Source organism: Cryptomeria japonica, chromosome 11 (genome assembly GCF_030272615.1).
Source record: "Cryptomeria japonica chromosome 11, Sugi_1.0, whole genome shotgun sequence".
NCBI lineage: Eukaryota > Viridiplantae > Streptophyta > Pinopsida > Cupressales > Cupressaceae > Cryptomeria > Cryptomeria japonica.
In genome coordinates this window covers 10807136-10832893 of record NC_081415.1, presented here as the reverse complement: position 1 = coordinate 10832893, position 25758 = coordinate 10807136, and the positions used below count along the sequence as shown (strand labels likewise).

The 25758-nt window shown below is 37.0% G+C and overlaps 1 protein-coding gene across 3 annotated transcripts in view; it reads left to right on the top strand.

The window, feature by feature from the left end:
- LOC131049460 (pre-mRNA-processing protein 40A) overlaps positions 1–25758 on the top strand; it is a 41636-nt gene that overhangs the window by 7050 nt on the left and 8828 nt on the right. The window lies entirely within an intron of this gene.

Genomic DNA, 25758 nt, shown 5'->3' with positions numbered 1-25758 from the left:
TACCTCCTTATGTAGATAATTGTATTACCAACAAATTATATTAACTACTTTTAGAAACCAGCTATTATAAGTTAAATTGTTGTAAACTAGCCTTTACCAAGATCTGATCTTACCTACATGATCTAAATTAGGGTTATTAGACTGACCAACATGAAAGGTCTTCTTGTGTTGAATTAATTTGGAAGCTTAATTCATGAGAGCCACCTACCTGTTGGTGTTTGTTTTATCATCTACCAAACATTAGAATAAAATACCACAAGGATACTCTATCCTCTCATGAACAAAATCACTACTTGTACCAAGATTGTGAGAAGACCACAACGCGACTCCAAGGTCTATATGTGCGAACAAATGGCTTTAGTGGGATACCTTTTTGGTTAGTTTATGTTGAAAATCTCAAGGGGGACATTCACAAGTTAGACTTAGGCGAATTTATCAATGACTGCTCTTTGTTTTTGGATTTTCTGATTTAGGATTTCAAAAGAAGGATAAAAAGGATAAGGGTTTGGGAATTCTATCCTACTTCTAAGCTATTCCTATGAACTCAAGAGACGGTAAAGATTGGGTGAAACTGGTAACAACACTTTGTTTCACCACACTCGGACAACTATGCAAAGCAGGTGCAATCTTCTAGGGTTGTGCTTAAGATTTTCACACTTAGGAATAATATCAACAATTGAACAATATTACTCAAAGCAGAAGTTAAGCATCCACATCAAAGCTCAGGCTAACTTTACACATTGAATGAAAATCAACCATTCAACAAAAGTACGAGCAAAATTTCACCAATCTAAACTATCAATCCGTCATTTATCTAACAACTTCAAAGCAAATAACTTAAGCAAATATAATCTGAGTGTTGAAGGGAATATGCAACCATGCAACTATTTAGCAATTAAAAGATTTCAAGACAATACCGATAATGAACTTTTATTACTCAAATAGCTCTAGGCAACAACTTCATAAATCTCTCCACACTAAAATGAAATGAGAGAGCGAGTTTATATAGAATTTTTGAAAGCAAAATAAACGGCTGAGATCAATCTAAGAACGATGACTGAGATCTAGACAACCTAGCCCTAGATAGAGTTTCCTAAAATAAGATCCAAGATCAACTTCAAATGAGACACGTAGCACAAGATGCTATTTTTTAGGATTGCATCCCTTTCTTCTTATATTCAATGAATTTAGACACAATTTGGTCAACCTCCTCCATTGTGACATGTGACAACATGTTGATCTTGGACTCTAACCCTTCCAAGTTATTTGGACATAGAGCAAAGGTGATCTCCTAGTCTAGCTCCTGCTTCTGAAAGGCATCTTTGATGGACAGGAGGTTCGACGCCTTAGCCAAATTGCTTTTCAAGATTGATCCTGTGATGGCAAAGAAGATGTCTTGAACTCTTGCCTTCCAATTCTCCAACTGCATATCACTTTCCTGGATAGTCTTCTTCCCAAGCATCTCTGTAACTATAAAGAAAATCTTGTCTTGAATTGCCCTTATCCGTTCTTCTATTTTATCAGCATCAACGTTTACCTTCTCGAAGACTTCACTTGCAATTAGTGTCCAGTGCCAACTGTTGAAGTCATAGGCAACCCCTCCTTCAATTATATTTTGATCGACCAACTCTTGAGGCGAGACTCCTTTTAGCTCTTTAAGGCATGGGATGATTGTATCTTGGATATCTTGGAAGTCAGTCCACACTTCTTCCATGTTCGCGATCCTAGAAAGTAAAGAAGAAGTTTGTTCATATGCTGATGATATTCCTTCCATAAACTTGGCTGCTTCTCCTCTTATACTTTCCATCCAATCTCTAGTTTCTTTGGTTGTTATTGCATCTTCCTCAGAACCTTTGACTACATGCTGTGAATTGAAAAGTGAGAGAGCTTCTGGGTTGGCTTGATTGATTGGATTAGTTAAGTGCTGAATATAATTCTTTAGACGCTCAACTTCTCTTTTTTATTCTCTTTTCTTCTTTGTCTCTTCGTCCAGCTATGCCTTTATAGAAGCAACTGAATTGTCCAGGTCTTCTTTTGCTTTGGTCTTTATGCTCGGTCCCAAGTCAAAGATGGTGATCTCATACTCATTAGGAGCAATGTCTCCCTTTGCCTTGTTTACCTTTGGCACGACTATCTGCACTGTACGGTTGCCTGCCTCATCTCTTTGGATGGTGGAAAATTTCTTGTCTGGTTTCTTCACTACCACCTTTTCTAGTATAGCCAAGAAATCTGCCATATCATCCTCTTCTGAATTCTCTATTACTAGTGTCCTTAGTTTCAATCTTTCTTTTAGCCAGTTAGGAACAGTGGGCTGCTCAATGCCTTCCATCTCCTGATTGCCTTATTCAAATCCAATACCTCGAAGGGTGGAAATCATTTCTTCTTGAAACTTTCCTTCTTCAACATCCATTTCATTTTCTGATTTTAGAATCTTCGTGCTAGTGGGAGATGGTGGTCGTTCATCTTCTTGGTGGACCAATTTTGCATTCTCCTCATGAATTGAAGAAGGAATGTCTATCTTCACAAATGACTCATCAACAGTTAGTATATATTTTTCATTCTTAGGTGTGGTAGAACAAGATGGTTCTACTCTTTGCTTCTTCTGAGTAGGCTCCTCATTTACAATTGCTTTCCCCTTTTTAGCACTAACACTTTGAGTTGCTTCTTCATTTGAGATATATCCTTCTGCCGCTTCCATTAGGGTATACATTAAAGTTATATTTTTCTGCTCCAGCCTATGACACTGCTGGTCAACCTACCACTTGGTATACTGCATAACTGGCCACATCAAAGTGGTCAAATCTGCATGATCTGGCTCTGACCACTTGATAGGAGGAATGGGTGCATGCTCGTCAAAGCCAGACCGAGTATGTTCTCCATTATCTTCCAACTGATCTTGCACAAGAAAAGGTTCAGTCATTTTGGTGAAATTTATTGACAGTTTGGAAAAAAACCTTTTCATGATATCAAATTCATTTGCAACAGTAGCCCAAAAATCTTCTATGTCTACCCTGTGTTGGAATCTTCCTTCATTTGCTAATCTGATATTGTTATGAGGATCATAATTTGCTCTAGGTCGAAAGAACGTGAAAGGGTACCATTGCATCTCTAGGGCTTGGCACTCTCGGCTGCCTGCATTGTCGGACAATACTCTTCCATATTTCCAATAAAGAATGGAAATGTGATAGCTGCTTTCTGCCTTATTCTTTTGAAATTCTGATATGTCTCAAGTTGCCTGAGGACTTCAAGGAGAACCATTGGGTTGGTTGGGTAAATTGGAAGTTTGTAAGGATGACCTTCAAAGCCTTGGATCCTTATGTATGTAAATTTTGGACATTGGATGAATCGGGATCCATATTTGCTAATCAAACTTTTAGCTTCAGGAGACAATCTTTGGCGAGTTCCTCCTTGCAACGTCCTTGTAATGTACATTAGGTATGCATCATGTGCTTGATAGCTCTTCTCCTTCAGCTGCAGCTACGGGTAGCAATCATAGGACCAGAATTCATTCTCTCCAATGCTAACTATGCCTCTACAAATTAGTCTAGAATATTTATAGGTTGCAACTAGTAGATAGACTATGCAAGAACTCATGTAGAATGATTTTGTCTTCTCCAAATTTATCAGCTGCTCATGAAGGTTATTGTTGATTATGCGAGACCAATTAAACATCCTGACTCCTGAGGTGATCTCATCTATGAAGTAAAACATCCATGTTTTGAATGGTGCACCCTTAGGGCTGCCCATTAGCCTATTCAGTAGCAGGATAATGTCTCTATATTCTTCCTTGAAGTATGGACGTAGCAGGTCCTTTGGCATTTTTCCTCGGGGTCTTCTTTTCCAACCAAGATTTGTTTACATTGGTTGCATAGAGCTCAAACTGAGCATCATAAATCCTTTTAGTGTCCTCTTTTGTCTTGTAGGTGGTCTTATTGTATTTTGGAATTTCGAATGTTTTCCGGATGGATAGCTCTCAAAGGTTGGCTAAAACTCTTCCATCAGGTGCAATGATTTCTCTTGACTGTGCATTGTAGTGTCTAGCACGTTCAACCATTAGCTCAACACATTGCTTAGCTAGAGGAAATCTTGCTGCTTGGACAATGCCATTCCTCATCATCCGAAAAGCTAAGGGTGTTAGTAGGTGTCCATCAAGATCGTACATTCTCTTCTTGAAGTCTTCAAAGTCAATATGTCCAAGATTGGTGTCTGTGACATTCTTCCATTTGGATTTGATCTTAGAGTCCATCTGTATCCTTTTGCTTGCAAACTTCATTGATGCTTCCGGAATGGCGTTCCCTACAAAACACATGAAAACTTAATATTATTTTCAGCTTTTAAACCTGATTTTTAAACCCCTTTCCCAAAAGTTTCATTTTCAGCTTGATGAATGGTCAAATTTCTGCGAAAAAGCATTTTGAAAGTGAAGGGTTTGGCCAAGGAATTAATTTTTTTTTGAGGAAAATAAGACAGAAAGTGAAGGAAATTCATTTAGATTGAGTTTTTGAATTATCTTTATGACTGAAATTAACCTTTGATTTTGAAAATCTGCCTTAAAATCAGAGAAAGTACCTAATTTCTTGACCTCTAACACTTAGAAGTTTTCGCTTCCTGAAAATTTCTCTTGAAAATAAAAAATTTCATAAACTTGAGAGAAAATTTCTTCTTAGTTGCTCTCTGAATTCTCAACCCGAATAGTGAATTGTGAGAGTGAATTAGTTGAGAATATATAGAGTTTAGGATTCTTAAACTTAGAAGTTTTATTTTATTTTATTTTTTAATAATTTTTTTTTGTTTATATTTTGTGTTTTAAATCTTTCCAAAATGGAAAGTTTTATTTTCTCTCAAAACTTCATCTTAGCCAAAGAATCTTCTTGAATTTTCCAAAATTCTTGAATTCTGAAAATTTTCTAAGTGTTTAAAAATTGTTTTTTTTAAAAAATAATTTGGAAAATAATTAACAAAAAATATTTTCCAACCTGCTGGTCTGATGTGGATTCTTGATCAAATTTTTATCTTTGATTGTTTTCATGTTTAATGGATCAAATTTTAGCTCTAGTCAGGCATTTTCACATATTCCATTTATGCCCAGATGAATCAATCCGTGTCAGTGTTTGATCAACTTGCTTGGACGAGGGTTTGGGCAATTTCTTGATTGTGGATATGTCATGCCTCAGGGTTTGTGTCTTTGGAACAAATTTATTTCAATCTGCACCTCCTATGTCTTGGCATGCTTCATCTCAATTTGTGTTTGCTCTTTGGGAAGCTTCATTAGTGAACTTTATCCTTTATAGGCAAACTTTCAATATGTTACTCTTTTAAAATCCTCAGAAGCAAAATTTCTCGACCCTGAAAACATGGGCAAGAATAATATGACGTAAAGAACAAAACCATAATCTTAAAAAAAAGCAAAAAATTTGAAGCCTTCTTTTTATATCTAGAGACAAGATTTTCAAATTTTGACAAAATGGGTAGTAATAAAATAACTCGAGGAACAAAATCCATATGCCACTTTCAGAAAAGCAGAAAAGCAGAAAAAAACAGAAAAAAAACCAAAAAAAAACAAAAAAGCAAAAATTTCTAAAAATAGCAAGTTGTCAGAAATGACCCAAAGCAATTGCGATCCTCGTCCTTCAGACCCTTTGAGCACTTTGTGAACACTCAAATGCAGTTTTGAGCAAGATTTCTTAATTTGACTCAGAATGACCTCAAAACTCTAACTCTTAAACTCTCAGAAAATGAAGTTATATGAAAATGCAAAGCTAGGACAAAACCCTAAAAAGCGAAAAACAGGGGTTCCCATCTACGATGGGGCGATGTGTGAATTAGGTCACAACACTACCATACAACGTTTGGATGTTTTCTACCAATGCAACTCTAAATTTTCATAAAATTGTTATAGATATGACACCTTTTTCTTGTATATTTTTAATAATGATTATAAATCACTTCGAAAGAGATGCATCGCTGTGTTAGTAGTGAAGTATTACTTCTTTCATTAGGCGGGCATATATGATCTTAGATTATCTTGTGTGAAATTTTTGAGAGGAATAGCCAAAATTGCTTAGTGCACATTAAAACTCAATGTTAAAGTAAATGATCCCAAACATAAATAATATTTCTTTCCTTTGTTGATTTGTTGCCTTTATTTAAAATCTATATAATCACTCGAGCAAGTGCCATTGTTTATGTTTATTCTAATGTAAGCTGATGGATTTTGTTGATTCATCAAACTTCAAACTACATATTTGCTACTTTTTTAATGAAGATGCAGGCGTGGAATTTGATGGTCACCTGTACCTTTCATGAAAAATTATGACAATTTGATCGTTAAAATGCCTTTCATTTGAGGTTTTAAGAAAATTGTAAATTGTCAATAAAAATTTAATTATGAAGGATTTTGTACTAAACTTTTTTCATTAAATTATTTTTATCAATTTTATTAATCGTACAAATATAAATATATATTAAAAATTGAATATAAAATTAGAAAACAGTGGTAACTATTAGTTTTGTGTGAACAAGCAAATGAGAACCATATAGCCATATATATGAACTCATGCTTCATATAATCAACATATGTAACCTCTAAGAGATGCTTGATCACACCTCTAACTACCAAGCCAAAGGTTCTACACACTAACCTCAACAACTACTTATGTCAACTTAATTGTTTGAGACGTGTCTGCTTGATAGGTTATTGATCAAGGCAAGGATATGCATGTTATGAGAGCGCAGATCTAGAGTTTACTGGATGACTTGGCCACAAAGCAACAGGGCAAGAGATATGATCAGGCTCTATTTTGTTGGGAGGAGGAGGATTGGATACATGAGTGAGATACATTGATGGCTGAGCGGGATAGCTTGCGGATAGTGCTAGATTTAGCCATAGTAGAGCAAGATCTCTTTCGCAATGAGCGGGATGATTTTGTTCGTCGAGCTTAGTTAGTTCAAGATGCACATGATCAATATATTGCTCCTAGGACGAATACATGCTCACGTGATGATAGGCCCATCCATGCGGTGTAGGAGGCTATGTATTGGCATTAGCATTACGAGGCTGTTGTTCCTGAGGCACATCGTGTGCAAAGTTTTTGCTCTTACTGGTCTCAAAGTAGGCCTGGCAGGTCTACGACTTGAGATACAAGCAATGGGGGTGTGATGGGACCACCTTGTCCACCATCGGGTCATCTTGGGTTAGGAATGAGCGGACAAGTGCCTAGACAGGCTCCTGATAGGGGTAGTGTCGATTGAGACACTTGTTAGTCATGTTATTGTACCTTTGAGCCTTTTATGATATTTGTATCTTGACACATTATTATTTTTGAGAGCTATATGAGATATGTAGTTGCGTCGGTGTTCTATATGCATGTTTATGTGTTTTCTTACATGATTCTATGATGATGTAGTTTACTCTATGATGTTCTATATGCTTTACATGATGCATTTTATATTGATGTGATGCTGTGTTGCTTATGCCCTTTCTAAATGTTGTATATGATATAATGATGATGCAATTACGATGGTACATGAATGAAACCTAATGAATGATCGTGCTTATAAAATGGTATCTAAAAAATGAACTAATGAATAATGAATTTTAGATGTGTTTTATGATGAGACTAAATAAAATGTCATCATAATGCCAATATGTGAATATGAAAGTGAATGCAACCTAATGATAATGAATGCGACCTAATGCAAATGTGTTAATGAATGCAAACTAATGCAAATGTGTGTTTCAATGTGTCAAAACATCTATTATTGCGTGCCCCAAGTCTTTCAAAAGAAGTGTTAGTAGATTAAAGATAGAAAAGGTTGATGGGCAACATTTTGAGATAAAATTAAGAGAGATTAGAAGTGAATGAAATATTGGAAATGATAGAACCACAAATTCTGATGGCTTTATTCTTAGTGCAACATATTTCTCATTGAGCCTTATTAATTTTTAGTGGAGATTTGTATGTTAGGGTATAAGGAACCAATGTGTAATTGATATCCCATTGTAGAAACAAAGACATGGCAAACAAGGAGTCAATCCCTCCATTCTGGGTGTAGCACTAAGGGTCGAGGTATGTGCGATAGTCACAAGCATAGTTATCCTTGACTTTACTTTGCATAGGATACTTGTCGAATGAACGTACCAACACAGACACCCAAATTACCATTGCTCTAGAACTTCATTGGTTTACACAATAAACAACAAACAAAAAAAAAGATCACGAATCATCCTGGCTCCTCTAGTCACTTGTGGACATCCTTGAGTTGCATATGAACATGACTTGTCATTAATTGATAACAGATAAAGACTAACTTAGGACCAAAAATCTAACAACCATACTGATTTGTGCCTTTGCTTTGATTGTTTGAAGTGATGGTTGATAATGTTTGATCTCAAAGATTGAATACCTCGTTTAAGTCTGATTTATTTGATTTCGAGTGTACCCTTCCTTATTTAAGAGAAGATGATGTTTGATTGATACGGTTGGTTGGTACGATTGCTAAGACAGTTTAATCGGTTTGATTGTAGATTTTGATAAGATAGTTTTATCCTTTGTGCGAAGTGTTTACTGGATATCTGCCCAAGTGTTTAATCTCTCGAGACGTTTTATTGCAAGATTTTTGTTGTTGATTTTTTGAGTTTAGTGTTTTTTCAAGACTATATTTTTAGGGCTTTTTTAGAATCATATTTGTTGTTTTTGGTATTTTCTCAAGACCATTTTTCATTGTTTCTGATGATTTTTTTAGGTCATTATATGCTTTTTAAAAAAAAAAATTCAGGACATTTTGCGTTGTTTGATTTTCCCTTTTTCAATGATTTCGATTTTTAATGATTTCGATTTTGATTTTTGATGATTTTGATTTTTTAGAGTTTTTGCAGGACTTTCTCCTACCCCAGTGTGCCCCGACGATTGTAGCGTGTAATGCCTCCTTGAGAGATTTTTTGTGCATTAAGGGCATGAATGATCTCTCAAAAAAAGAAGAATGTGAGATAGAAGAATTGTTAGTTGATAACATGCATGGGTCTAATTATGCAGACGATATGGTTGGAGTGATTTGTAGATTGATCGATTGACCAGATTAATTGGATTGATTGAATTGATAAGATTGATGGGATTCATGGGATTGATTGGATTGATTTGATAAAGATCAAGTCTTGTTTTAGGAAGGACACATCCTATATAAGAAAAATATGATCAAAACATTTGGTTTCAGGAAGGACACATCCTGTATAAGATGAAGATAGATGATTGCGTTTGGTTTCAAGAAGGACACATCCTGTATAAGATGAAGATAGATGATCGCGTTTGGTTTCAGGAAGGACACATCGTGTATAAGACATACGATTTATGAAAGTTGGATGAATGATGAAGATATTATGAAGGTGAAGAATGTTAGGAGATAGAATTGATTGATGAATAAAATAATTGATGTGAGGAAATGATTTGAGATGGAATTCGGAGAAATGAATGTTGGCAACAATGCAACAAACTGAGAGGGGGGGTGAATGAGTTTGCTAAAAAACTTTCTACAACTTAAACCACAAATCAGATTTGATAATTAACAGTTAAAGCATGAAACAACACCACATCAATAACACACGTAACACCAATATTTTTGACGTGAAAAACTTGGTTAAGGGAGAAACCATGGTGGGAACCTATCCACAATGAGATAATACCCTATCAGGAGTAAATGAAATATTACAATGGGGAATGCACATGCATACATGCATTCAGGCACATTGCCTAGAGCTCACTGCTCAAACAAGAAACCCAGAAAAGCTACAACCCTTAGGGAAGGCTCACTGCCTTACATGAAGTCTCATTGCCTTACAGGAAGTCTCACTGACTTACAAAAGCATTTGGACAACAATCCGAATTACATGAATTGTGAAAATAGCATCTCCATATGCCTAAGTACAATTTCGGTTAAGCTCACTGTCAAATCTTCTCTGCAACACACTTCTTCGTATACTTCGTACAACTTTCCTGCTTTTGAATGATTCATACAATATTCACATATAGCATGATATCTCTCAATGATTATTACATTCATTTATACAAGTCATCAACCTATATTTTAAAGTTGGCTAAACCTTTAAAAAAATTTACAAAATAATAACCTCGCATGCTACAACAATGCATGTAGACCAAAACAATGTCAGCTAAGACATAGTCTGGACCTAAACATCCATTATGAATATGCAACACCTCCAACAATTACGCCTTGATCATTCGCAACATGCTACAATCATTAAGAATATCGCATAACACGAAGAACATTACCAGACAAAGAAAATCTTCAATAACGCGCGCAATAATCAATGCGGACCACCAATACACATAGAACACGATTTAGAGATATTTACAAGCAACACGAATTGCACCATAACAACCGCAATAACTCAGATCATCATCATCTCATTACCGAAGCCCAAGAACACCATCATAACTAACTGTCAGCTTGAAAGATTTACTTGTAGATTTCCAAATCACGAACCAATCGAACTAAGGACACACATCAATGTCCAAAATACATCCCACACATTCGCAACTAAAGATATTACAATTTTGGAGCAATACGAAGCACAAACCAGAATATAGAATAACATGAACAAGTGAATAACATCCTCAATACCGGATCTCATAACTCAATCAAATCAACATGCGGACCTCTGAAACTTCTGTTGAATCAACTAGAGATAAGAATCTCAAAACCCATTAAACTGCATTAGCTCATCTGCAACACACAGGCTAAACCAACTCATCCAACCAAAAACTACAACATTGGAATACAAAGAAGAATATGTTGACATCAATGACAACACATCAACCAATGTCCAACAATGAGAAGATGAGTTAAAGAGATTGGAAAAAATATAACCACGATTTCTTGTGCCTTTATTTTTTAGCGTAATATAATCATCATTGAGCCTTATTATGTTTTAATGGAACTTTGCACACTAGGGTATAAGGAACCAAGGTTTGAATGATATCCCATTGTAGAAAACAAACACATTACGGACAAGGAGTGAACCCCTCCATCTTTTGTATGACACTAAGGGTTGAGGTACGTGTGATAGTCACAAACATAGTTATCCTTGACTTCATTTTTGCATAATATACTTGTCAAACGAACATACCGACACAGACACTCAAAGTACCATTGCCCTAGAACTTCATTGGTTCACACCACAGATAACAAAAAAAAAGGATCATGAACGATCCAGACTCCTCTAGTCACTTGTGGACATCCTTGAGTAGCATAGGAACATGGTCTATCACCAATTGATAAAGGTAAATCAAATAAAAGATAAGACTAACTAGACCAAACGAGTCAACAATCATATTGATCTTCTTGCCAAGGATAAGTGTTTTTGGATAGGATGTTCATTGTAGGGAAGATGTATTTGTTAGGACATAATATCTGATAAGGTGCATGTTTTAGGAACGATGTATCTATAAAGGCACATTGTTTGATAAGGATGTTGAAAACTGATAGGCAATTGATCAATTAAGTTGTAGGCTAGTTTGGTAGTTTGTCTATTGATGCATGATTTTTAAGCTCAATGTTTTGATCTGTTTGTATTTTGTTTCTTGAAATGCTTGTCATTTGCAAAGAATAATTTATTGTGAATTGTTTTTTTTTTTTGGAGTTTATGTGATGTTTTTGGGGGTTTTTCACGACATTATATGATTTTTTTTTTGGATTTTGAAAGATTTTTTTGATTTTTTTTTTTGACATTTTCCGATTTTTAGGGTTTTTTTTATTTTTTTAAATTTTTTTTAAGACATTTTGTGATTTTTAAGATTTTTTCCAATTTTTATGGTTTTTTCACGACTTTTTTTGATTTTTAAGGTTTTTAAGTACTTTCTCCGATGTTTAGGGTTATAGGACTTTTTTCGATTTTCAGGTTTGTTTCAAGACTTTTTCCGATTTTTTAGGGTTTTTTTGGACTTTTTTTGATTTTTAGGGGTTTTAAGGACTTTCTCTTATTTTTAGGGTTTTTTTTGAACTTTTATTTTATTTTTTGGGTTTTTTAAAGACTTGCGTCCATTTTGCATACCCATATGACGTAGTCAATGAACCATGTGTATGTTTCATGCAAGCTGGGTATTTGACACGATGATGACTGACACAACATGAATGCTTTTATTATGCAAAGCATAATGATAAATGAAATGCCTATTCAGACAATGGCGATTGTGTGTCTTGATCATGTCATACACTGATAAGTTTGAGGTTGCAAAACATTTAGGTGATAAGGACCCATTCTGTTCTCAACAACCTTTGGATGGCTCAATCTTGGTACACTAGGTGATTATGATTTGCAAATGGAGACACATAAAACTCCTCCATTGACTCTTAAGACTTTGGTCTGCAAGTGCCTATGTATGCATTGGGACTTCAAAATTTTTGTCTAATTTTGAAGACCCCAGCTCAAAATTTTGTTGATTGCATTCAAAATCGCCTTTCAAAGCATGCCTTTGTAGCTCAGTTGGTGAGCTCATATTTTTGCATCAGAGAATTGTCGAGAGAAATCCCTTTGAGGGATGGTTATACACCTTGTAGTAAAGATGCCAAATGCGTGTTTGCAGCTTCCCTAGATCAGTTATGATGCGATTGTGAAGTCTCCTTCAGAGGTCCTGAAGTTAGGGTTGCTGATTTGCAGTTATTCCACTTTTTTGAGTAGCCCTGTTTGAGACATTATAACTTTGGACCGGTTGATTTTCAGGCCAAATAGAGAGTTGTCTATGATCCCCTGCTATTTTTTGAAGCCCTGTGTCAAGTGGCTCATTCCCATGAATCCGTTTGACAAGTTTCCCAAGTTGATTCCATTTGTAAAAAGTTCAGTTTTGCAACTAAACTGTGTCAAACAGCAGTCAAGAGGCCATTTTGAAAATTCACATTTCATGCTCAGTTGACTTGCATTTCAACCCAATTGTACCCCATGATTCTCTGTAGAATTTTCTACAAGATTCCCAGTTTGTAGCTCCCTAGCTCTTCATATGACGAGTTTTTGAAGCCCATTCCAAACGAACATTTTCAGGGTTTTGCAAGCAACATGTTCAGAATTTTTTGAGAAGCCATCTTTGAGGGTTAATAATTTTCATATGTGACCTAATCAGGTCAAACCCTCCTGCACACATGTTCATGGTCTATTGATGTGCCAGTGTGCCAAGTGGTGGCTCCCAAAGTTGTGATTTGATATTTTTCAAATCAAGGTTTTCAGGCTACTTAGGTTGATTCAGCAGTTTTAGTTTCGAACAACCCTGAGTAGGCAACTTTGACAGTTAATAACTTCTGACTCGGATGTCGTAACGACAATTTGTCATATGCACTAGAATCTTTGTTTTGCAGTCTATCAGTGTGTTAACGCTCAGGGTTTGATCAGGTGTTTTGATCAGTTTTTGAAATTGATTCTGGAGGCTACTTAGGTGTTTTTTGCCAAATTTCAAAGTTGCAACAAATGTCAATTTTAATGATCCTGAATTCAATTTTTTCAGATCCCGAGCACTTCCAGTCAGCATTCAGAGTGTTCTCAGCTAGCCAGCCAGGAAACAATGTTTTTTTAGTCGGGCCCACTTTGGGACTCGACTAAAGCTATGTCCTTATGCAACCAATTAAGGTTCTTGAAGGAAAATATATTATTTAAATCTCTCCGATTTAAATAAGCTTATGATTTGATCAATTGGATCAAGGGGGCAGGTGAAAGTCAATAAATCATGATCATTAGCGTATGATTTTATAAATGAGTGTTTGAATCATTTCGCAAGATTTAAATGATTACATTATAAAGTAATTTTACACATGATGCATCTTACCTTCCAGTAAGTCACCTATGGGCCGATTAAGAGTCAGATAAAGGAAAGAGAAAATTAAGTTTCAAAAGTTTTTTTTGGGATGGCCCGTGAAGTCAAGGGTAAAAGTTTTTTTTTAAAAATTTACTTCATGGTGATTTGGGTTGTCAAATTAAATCACCCGTGTGTTCATTGAGAGGTTTGTCGTTCCCACAGAGGGGAACTAATGTTGCACGGGAGGGAAATTCTCATGAGTTGTCATCCCGCAAGCATTTTGTGGAGCATGCAGTAGGGGAAAGGACCCAGTAGTCGTGCACCCTAACTTCGCGCTTCTCAAAATCCTACTTGGAAATTTCAAATCACTCCGATTTTTTTATAGCAGCTTACTTGGCAAGTCCCCTGCTAATAACTAAGGTTTCAGGGCCACGTCATCAAATATGATGCCTCATCAGCATGCTTTTTGCCAAGGTGTCCAAAACAGCCCCCCAAAAAAGTGAGACCAATAGGCGTGCAAAAGAGACCCCAATAGTTGTGCAGCTGACATGGCATCACCTGATTGGTTACTTTTTACAATATTAGTACATTTCTTAACAACTATTGGTACATTTCCTAACAACTGTTGGTACATTTTCTAACAAAAATTGAAATTTTTTGTTTCAAACAATAGGTTTTATTTGTTCAATTTTTGGAACAAAAGGTATCAACAACCCTCACAACAATTGGTACATGCTCAACTACTGGGTCCTTTCCCCTATATCACGAGATAATCGTTAAACATGCGAAGAGAGGCAACGCCCTTATCCTGCGTGTGCAAATGGTGCAGCTGGGAACGTCGCGGGCTAAGGAAGTTGGGTAATTGAGCAGTGTTTTATCCCACGCTAGTTAGGGTCGTGGAAAGTCCCAGGTCGGGATAGACGTCATGCTCTTCGGATGGAGTAGTTTCTTATCCCGCGATGGATAAGGACCCAACAAAAATCTATGCGGTATAAGAAAATGTATGCAGTTCCGAAAGAGAGGTGAAACTCGAGAAAGCATATGGGTAAAATTTAGGGTTTCACACTGACCGGGCGTCAGGCTCTAGTTGCTATGACTAGTTGCAGGTGATAGGCAAAGTAATGGCAACATGATTTGGAAGCTGGGCAATTAGTGTTTTTTCAGTCAAATCCTTACTGATTCAACGATGTGAGAGGAGGTTCAGGGCGCCGATTGCCCATACCTATCTGCTCGTAGGTGGCGGCAAGGGCACCCTTGCAATTTTGACATTTGATTTCTAGAACAAAGGCTGTGGTGTATATTGAAAGCGAAGTTCATCTCGAGGAAAGTAGATTCGGTGGGATCCCCTAAAGGGATGCATATATCATATAGCACAGTAATGGCAGGATGTTCCCTCTAAACGATGGTTGCATTATTGCTTAGCCATTACTAATAAACTGATGGCGTATCGTTGTTAATAAGGAGTCTCCGATAGGTGAGGATAGTGGAAGCTGATCAAGCACAGTATGCCGAGGATCACAAAAATGGATTGGCAGAGTATCTGGGAGGCCCGTGGCATAGAGAAGCGACAGTGTTCACGGGTTCGAGTCTACCTTTTAATCAACATCCAAATCATCTTGGCAGCTTTTCGAATTGGAAATGACAGAATTCTAGGGGTCTGGGACGAGTGCATCTTGCAAGACCGAGATTTGGGCACTTGTGTTACTTTAGTAAATGGGGCACCAGAAAGAACTTGGGCGCATGTTAATGATGCACACCCAATGTGCGAGAAGCTACACGAGAAAGAGGCAGAAATGGATAGAATTAGGGTTGCACTGTTATGACTTATTTACAGATTCGATCCTTGCTCACAGTACATCCAGTATTCGGTTGCCGGTATTAAGAGAGGACTATGATTGCTGATGCCAAGCAATTTAAGTGTCTTGTTAAAAAATGTAATGAAAAATGACGATATGGAAGTAGTGTCTGCTATTCTTCCAGATTATATATCCTTGATCCGATTGCACACTGTAGAATATGAAAATTGTACTCGTAGGATACTATTCTTACCCAGAGATAGATTGTGCGCAGAGGGTCGTCAATCCTCAAAGGTCAAGGGTAAGGATGCAAGTGAAGAGTAATATTGGTAAAGTGGATATTTTCACTTATGAGAATATTTCTACTGAAGAAACCAACAGAGGGGCCAGTGAGAAAGCACTTTCAGTTAAGGGGGTTATTCTTTACTTTTGAATGATTGTGCATAGTGTAAAATGTAAATCATCTGTCACTTTCAGCAAAGGGAACCATTTTCAGAGAAGGTGAATATTTTTCAAATCAGATGCAGGGTGAATTGGTTTTTACTCGGGTAGATTTCTAATATGAAATCTCCAAACAGGAGTACAAAATATTTATGAATAGGAAAGTGCAGTTAAAGACACTGATATTTCATTTTCAGTCAAATTAAGATTTTGCTACTTTTGATCAGATGGAAGGTGCGGTAAAAGTCAGATTTTGACTTTCACCAAAAGGGGATTTTTCAGTTTTGAGAACAGATGGAAAAGTGTGTTGGCATTGTGTTGTCGTTGATGTCAACCAGTATAGGATGGCAACCGGTATGGGAGATTGATGAGCAGTGTTGTCATTAATGCATACTAGAAATGGTGTCATTGATGTCATCTAGCATAATGATCATTGGAGACACCAGTACACAAGTCAGTGTTGGCTTGTGTTGAAGACACAAGGATTGGAGACCGGTATTGGATAACAACCGGTAAGTGACATGTTGACAGTGCATTGTTGCCAACTGACAAGTGAGCAAGCAGGGTGAGCTAATGCAGAAGTGTCAACCGCTATGCTGTTGGATGTTTGGATGTGAAACAACATGACTCCCGCCAGATAAAGATGCAGTCACCAGATGATGAGAAGATTGACAATGAATGTGCCCAACCAAATCACATGTGCCTAATTGAAGATGTATATGCTCAATGTCAGGTAAGGCATGTTAATGCAATGACAGATGTAGAATGAGATGACAAGGATCCACTCTCGCCAATAAGTGGAGCTTATCTCTCATTATGCATGGAATGCATCTTAGTCCTTTGAGATAAGACAAAAAAGTAGATGACAACTAGGTTGAAGGCTCTCACCGGATGGACCAGTGAAACACTAAGTTGCCCCAAGTGCATGAAATCAGAGATGTGCACCAGATCAACAAGGGTTGACATGATGAGTTGCCGGTATAGAGAAGGAAGGATAGATTTGTCACTTTGACAAACCAGTTGGTAGGAGAACCGGTCTATTGATGAAGAAGGCAAAGTTGAAGCAGTTGCAGATAGAGAGTGCAACCAGATCGAAGATGGAGAAAGGTGTTGCCACAGATGCATACAAATGGAGATTGTTGAAGGTTGATGACATGGTGTCATCAAGGTGGTTACCGGTAAGTATGTCCACCGGTAAAGCTAACAAGGTGCAAAAGTGAAAGGTTCCCATATGTGGAAGATGTGCATGAGGTGGCTTGGCAAGTGTGATAACCGGTAAGGGTGTTCCACCGAAAAAGCAACAAAGTGCAGGTGTGAAGGCAGATTGGTTAGGGTATAACTGATAGGGTTAGAGAATTGATAGGGATGACCTGGTTGTGTGGTTTGTCAGTGATCTTGTCTGGACTGACACGAAAGACTTAACAGAGGTGGATGCCGACAAAGATGACACATAGGTGACGAGTGTCATGCATGCTGTGGTCGGTGAAGTGTTGTCGGTGAGGTAGGTAGTGACTGGTCGACATTAATGTTGATAGCGTGAATCATGGTTCGAGAGCAGAAGGGTGCGACTCGAGACTGATCAGAGGACAAAAATATGATTTGGTGGCTTCATGATCAAGGCAGTTTGTCCAGGTGCTGATCAGGGTAGGTGAAGCTATCTGCATGATCGCTTCATAGGTTTTTGACAAATGCAGGTGTCGTGTTTGCAAAATATAGCAAATGTGTTTTGGACGTAGCGTGATTGGCGGTGATAAGTGATCAGTTGCAGGTGGTCGATCTCTGCAAGGAGATCTGTTTGGATTTGGTTTGCCTCGAGGTTGATGAAGGAACCCTAGCACGCCAGAAGTTTGAATGTAGTTTTGGCGGGATGACATAGTATAAATGTGCAGATTGAAGACCTGATCTGTTGCTGTTGCATGAGAGAGTAAAGTCGGTGAGGGGAGTGAAACCAGAAAGTTAATCAGTCAAGTACCATCGACAATCACAGAGGAGACTGAGTGTGGGAGTGAGAACCGATTAGAAGAGTTCAACCGACAGGGTAAGGTAACCGGTAGACGATTATTGAGCTTGATAGTGGAGTGCATCGGTGGTGATTGAACTGACAAAGAGGAGGCAAAGAAGAGAAGAGCATAATGAGGATCTATGAAGAACCAATAGTGATCAGAGAGTAGTGAGTAGAGAGCAGAGTACCGACAGAGAAGAAGCAGAGGCTGAACCGATAAGGTTGCAACAAAGAGACGACGAGCAGAGAACTGACAGAGAGTTGTATAGAGGTAAATCGGTGGAGAGTCATGTGTGAGAGTTACGAAGCTCATTTGTAACAAGGATATTACTTTTGTTTTAATATATGATATTGTAATCATTGAGTTGGAGCTCGGTGCAGGGGTTGGTGCCCTAAAAATAGGGGTTGGTGCCCTAAAGCAGGGGTGGTGCTCCTTGGGTTGGTACCCTAAATGTTGTAACCAGTGTGTTTATTGTGAGGCTGGATTGGAGCAGTAGACTCCAACATCATTTCTCACCGAGGTTTTTCCCATGTTGGATCTTCCTTGTACATCCAGTGTTATGTGATGTTCCTTTTGTGTGTGGTTGCATTTGTGTCATCCTCCCATCTAACTGGTATGTTTGTTTTATGTTAGATCTGCTAATTGGTACATACACCTTAGGTTTAAAAGGGTAAAGTTTGGAAACCACTAATCGCCCCCCCCTCTCAGTGGGATGTTGTGTTCAACAGATTGAATTCTTGATGACAAGTGCGACAATGGATCAAAAATAACAAATTTTGAGCAGTGAGCAAATTTCGAAACTGGCAAGCAACCATGAGATGAAATTTTTAAATTTTTCAACTTTTTTGAATCAGAGGTGGGCAGGAGCTAATTTTAGCAAACTTTGGCAAGTGGGTAAAATGTGCAAATTTTGAAAGAAGGGGAGCAGATTTTCAAAGTTGCAGATTTCAAGAAGAAGAGAGGCCTCTTTTTGAGATTCCTTTAGGGTTTCTATTAGGTTTTTCTCTTCTTGAGTATATCTTTCTCTTCTCTTCTCAGAAAAAAAAAGGATTCTGAATGTAACTTTTCCTGGAAGCAGGGCTTCCATGCAAGTGTGCAAGATTTTCATGACAGTTAGTGTCATTTTTTAGTTTGTAGTTGTTTTATGGTCTGAGTAGTTGTAACCAGACAAACATATTATGAATATTGGTCTTTCTTATTGTTGTCTCTAATATGTAATATCATCTTTTATGAAGTAAATAATCAAGGATTACTTACTTTGTCCCAACAAGTCTGGTGTGTGTTTTACTTTTGCTTCTCTTCAAGGAAGAGACTAAGATGCTTGAGTGGAATGATGGAATATTTTTTTGCATATAGGATCTTTAAGTATGATTGCAGGAAGGACCAAGCTAATGGGTGTTAATGTCAATGCATTAATGCTGAGATCTATGTGGTTACAGTTCAAGCTACTTAGGTGTAAGGTTGCATACTGAGAATAGACTCTGCTGCCCATACAAGGCACTAATCATGGGGTTGTTTACAGTTTTCAGAACCCGTTTCATAATCAATCTTTTTACTTTCCGCATTTCCTTTCTGCATTAGGAATAGGATTAGTGTAGAAACCCCCTTCCTCAATGAGTGCTTAGATGCTTACAAACTAAGGTTAAAGCCATAACCAAGAGTTTATCCATCTTCCTTAATATCTTTCATTGAGATGATTTGCTGTAACATGTAATGTCAAGAGTGTTTTGAAGCTGAAAGTTTTAGGACATTGCTTAGGTTCACCCGCCTTGGTCTTGCAGAACCAAAAGTGCAGGAGATCTCAGTCTTGTGATCGAATCTCGTTCGTTGGCCAAATCCTTCCCCGAGTCTGTCGATGAATTAGTGGCAATTATGAATTAGTGGCAATTCCTCTAGGACTCGGGGACTGGTGGTTTGGGAACCAACAATATGTGCGTTTGAATTCTTTCAAACACTTGTGACCATTAGCGACCCTTAGAATCTTACGTGACTAGCTACGTGAGTTATCCTAACTCCAAAAACATCCTGGATAGAGCCTCACTGCCAATAAACGTCTATAGCCTCGATGAGGTTATCACTGTAATCTCTCAAACATTGCTCCATTGCTAGCGAGTGTTCATAGCCTCGATGGAGTTACTCGTATGTTCCCATAGCCAAGCCTTTGATATTCAATGCGATCCTTTGCTTGATATTTCTTTTTATTGCTCATTATTATTGCTTTGATATTTGATACATTGTTACACATTTTTAATTTCGTCATTGCATTAGCTTGTAAGTAATGAAACTTACATGGGTGTGATAATTATAGTGGCGTTGAATTAGGATTTTAGATTTTTCACTAGCCAAACTATCAATCAGGTATCTATAATGAGATAGAGCAAATGATTTAATGTGTAAAAGATATTGCAATTGATAGATTTCGGTAACAAGAACAACAATGAGCTCTCTACCCAACCAAGGACAAATCATAATCACGAAATGATACTAAAGGTAACCAACCTTGGGTCTCGAAGACTTTATGGATGAATATCTAAGAAATGAGATGAACCTTGACTTGCTCGAATGCAAACAAGTGACTTATTCACACAATTGCATGCTTAAACGTTTTATTGATGCAAATGCAAATGCGATGCAATTCTAAATCCACTATATGCAATGCGATGGAAATGTAAATGCGGTACAACTTTGAAAGAAACTATATGCAATGCAATGCTGAGATAATGCAAATAAACTTAAACTACCCAACCACTAGACATAGTACTTTTTGAGATGCATGTTGTTAATGGGTTCAAAGAGTGAATCTCCCTCCATTGCTGTCAAATAATATGCCCCATTGGCAACGACCTTGGTTATCACATATGGGCCCAACCAGCTAGGTTCAATCTTGTTTGGTCTTTCTTGCTCTACCAGATTTCTTTGTTTTCTTTTAGGATTAGGTCTCTAACTTCAAAGAACCTTACCCTTGCTCTCTTATTGTAGCTCCTTCTTAGTCTATTATGATATCCTTGCAAGTGGTTTAGTGCACTTTGTCTTTTTTCATCGAGCAATTCTAACTCTTGTAGGCTCATTAACTCGTTTGACTGCAAAATCCGACAGAACTTTCCAACAAAAGTCCAATAATTATTTGTATCGTCGGGTGCCTATGCGAAATTTAATTTTTTTTTTTCGTTTTTGCCCAATGTTCGTCAAACTTGCAACGCTCCATGATTTTCGTCGCTATTTCAACATTTTCTTAAATTTGTGGGCTGACGGGTATATGTTCAGTGCCACCTTAATTTGTGGGCCGATGGGTATATGGTTAGCATTCGTCGAGGTATTAACGAATGTTTTTTGATAAAATAAAATTGATTTCGTTAATTTATCTATAATTGCGACCCGCTGTGGCTAATGCTTGTCAAAAAACATTTATAACTAACCGTGGAAGGGATTCTGGACTCTTATTAGGGGATTTTGACCTTTGAGGGTCTTTTACCTTCTATCAAATTAAATGTATGCACTCCTATGGCTGACTCTTTAACTTGATCCATTGTAATCAAATTTGCATATACTTGTGAGCTTGGTAAAGAAGAATCATGTCAGATAATATTATTTCAGAACAAAATGAAGAGACAATTGCTAGATTGTGGGCTAGATTGAAAAGAAAGGGTGATGGGAAATGTTATTGTCCTTGTAATAATTGTAAGGGCTTAAAGACGAGAAGACTTTTAATCACAACAACTGAAAAACATTGTAGGCAACATGGTCACGTTAAAGGGGGGCATGATTATTGTCCATTGGTAAGATGTTCATTATATGTCATTATATTGATTGAATTTGCAAATGTTTATATCGTTTTAACATTTTGTATGTATACAAAAAATCACTTGGTCATGTTCATGGTTTAGTTGTGTCGATCATTATTATAAAGGTGGGGTGCCCTAGGGCACACGATATGGATTATCACGGCCTAGAGAATGTGGTTTTGCAAGCGGAGGAACATGGTGTTGTGAATATCTAAGATGAAGTTAATGATCTTATGGAAGAAGATGATCATACGCTAGAAAACACAGTTGAAGATGATGGTACAAATACATTTATCCATGACACATTTAGTGGTGCGGCTGATCATGATGATGAAGATGACTTTGATGATGTTCATGATTTACCTGAACTTGAGAAGGCATACAAGCTCCTTTATGAGGGCTCCCAAACAACTCTTCTCTTTGCTGTTTTGTTGGTGTTGAACTTGAAAGTTATGAATGGTTTATCCAACATAGCAATCTCACAAATGTTAAGGTATGTCATATATGTTATCTTTTTTCATCTATTTTTGTTGTTAGTTCATCACTAGTAAATAAATGATGAAATATGTACCATTAATGTTATATATATTAACAAATTATTATTTTTTGTTGTAGATTGATAGGTGAATTTTTGTTACCACCATCAAATATTTTACCTCGCTCATATCGAGCTTTATCTGCCATTATGAAAGATATTGGAATGGAGTATCAAGCAATAAATGCATGTCCCAATGATCATATTATATATCATAAACAACATGAATTTGCAATAGAATGCCTGAAATGTCATATCAGTAGATATCGATCAGATCAACTAACAAAAAAGGTGCCTCGCAAGGTTCTTTGTTATATTCTCATTATTCCTCACATGCAATGATTATTTAGGTGTGAAACCTTAGCGCAATTTATGGATTACCATGCACAAAATAGAAGTGGAGATGCCTTCTTCGAATGCCTGCAGATGGTTTTACATTTTGGGACATGAAGTACTAGAAGATGATGTAGATGAAGATTAGGATTAACAATTAGTTGATGATGTGCCTGACGAAGATCTCGAGGAAGAGGAACTAGATCATGATGATGTAGGAGTTAATGTTCATGAAGATGATATCCGTGTGGATGATGACATTATCGAAACTGATATCAATGACAATGATGAGGATATGACCAATCCTTACAATTTCAAATCTGGATTAGATGATATAGACAAAGAGTTGGATGAAGAAGAAGATCATTGACATTGAAATGTATGAGTTATGAGATTATATTATCTATTTGATATTGATTTTTGGTAGAATTATATTTGACTTATATGGTTAAATAATTAATTCATGATGTTTTTAATTTTTATGCCATTACATAATTAATTCATGATGTATATTTTATTTATGGAACATACCTTATGTTGGAGCTTAAAATCACTAGTTTGATGATCCCTAAGGATATGCTACTCCCTATAATTAGATCAACAATTGATTTTAGCCAACTAGTGGAGTGATCAATTTGACGTATCTTCCTTTTACTTTTGGCCCTACCAAACCAAGGCAGGTGTACCTTATTACCAACTCCCCTCCTATATAATACAATTAGCTGGTAATACTTAGGCAAAATATATTACAGTATTCTTATCTTAAGTCACTTCCAAATGGCATGGAAATAAGAATGACTTAAATCTTATATCTTCTACTCCTACTTTGCAAAATTGAAACTTAAAATGAAATCTTAACTTATACTTTGTGAATTTAAAAATAGAATTATGCTTTAAATCGCAATGCTGGACATGCAATACATACCAGTGTCTTTCTCTTAATTGGGCACAAAGTCTTATGAAGCTTCCTTTCTTTCTGTCTCCTTACTAGACAGTTATCACTTAACTATCAACTGTTGATCTTCCTACACCAATTAGTCTTATTATGACAAGCACTATATGGCGAATTTAATCAAGCACACAATAACTTATCCAAGAATGTATACCTCCTTGTTCATGAAATGAAAATAACAAGACAATAACAATACATGGAAAGAACTTTTATTGCAACCTTCAATCTTCACAGTTCAATCTTCACAGTATCAAAATAGGAGTTTCGAAAGTAACCCACAGTAAACTGAATACAACATATAAGCATAAAGATAACTGATTTTATATTACTTGCATCATAATTGCATATAAAAAGTATTAAAATTCTTAATGTCTTTTTAAAACTGAAAGTCTTGATGATCCCTCATGACATTGAAATGATCTTCCTTTTATAAGGATAGTTCCAACACAAATATAACAACATGTCTTTTGGGAATAGTAAATAAATTAGTTACATATCGTAACTTATCAAACAAGTACTTAACTGTGTAAAAGGAAAAGATTAAGAGCCCCTAAATGATTTGTGTATTCTTGATCCTTGTATGTTGTTATGTTTGAGACAAAGTGTCTCATAACATACTCCTTTCTGTATAATCTACTCAAGATTATCTTTGCCTTATCCAAGATGTGATCCTCATCATTGATTGCATCCAATGCCCGCGGGTGCTCCTATGACAGTAAGTTTCTCCACTCATCCTAGGACATAAGTGTGCCAACTTCGCCGAGCAATGAAGGAAGACTTTCAGTATCCTCCGTATCCAGCCTTTTTAGGTCATTCTGCAACTCCTCCTTATACTCTATGTGCTTAGACCACATCCTTCTCATATCCCTTGGCAACTTTGATGACTCTGGATCCTGTTCTCTGTTCATTATTTCTACAATCCTTCCTGTTAACTGAGTGTGTTCTTGCAATGCCCTATAGGTACCCACATAGGTTTTCCAATAGCCATGTGTGTATTTCTTCATCTTATTGAATTTATGGGTAATTGACCCTGCCATCATATCATAAATATTCTTTTTCCTTGCACTTCTTTCTTTTCCAATTTCTTTTGCAATTTCTCAGACTGATATCTCTGATAGTTGGTGTCTTGGAGGGCTTCAGTAACTTGCCGTTCACGTTCATAAGAAAAGTCCTCCCTATTAGTCATTAATCTCAATTGCTTTTCCAATTGTTGGATTCGTTCCTCGGTGAAGCAGTCATCGATGAGGAGGGATCTTAACGAGATCAATCTGGTCCGGTCAACAAGAGTAAACACAACAGAAACTCACAAAGATGACAGAGGCAATGTAGAACATATAGTTTTATTGCATGAAATTTGATTACATCCAACCGGTAACAACCGGGTTACAACATATCGACGCACATGCCTGGTAGAATAGGTCACAATCGGGACCTTGAATCGAAAGATCTATCTTCTAGGCACAATCTATCTATGTGATACTTTGATTGATTCTAAGTACTTGCATTCTAAAACATGATTACAAATATATATATCGATCCAAAGGATCCAGTCGACCCAAAAAGGGATCAACACCCGAAGAACAAGACCTAACGTGCAAAATAAACAAGGTCGGCCTCTGCTAAGAGATTCCTCTGGAAAATCCAAATGATGAAACGTAGATCGCGGGAAAAGGTCGGCCAGACGCCAAGGAACATCGAAATCAATGCTGAAGGCTCTGCAAGCTTCAGAATGGGTTCTGGTAGATCACCAAAATAAGTCTCAGGCAACCGGTAACAAGAAACTGTCACAAAAACCGGTAGCGATATCTTGCCGGAAAGTGATCCAAATCCGATGTGGTCCGAAAGCAAGAAAGATGATCAAGTCTTCAAGTAGAACCCAACTCCACAAGATTCGGTGAGCCAAAATCGGGATATACAGAAAGGATAATTGAAACTGCTAACATAAAACAAAACAAAAAAAATTGTTTTTGGTTGATGCAAGATTGCTGTGAACCGGGGATGCTCCTGCATCACTCGGCTGTCTCATACTTTGACTTGTAAGCATTCCTCTCCTTTACAACATGTCTCATTTGAGCTTTTGTAAATTCTGCCACATTGACATTAATATCAGCCGTTTCCAA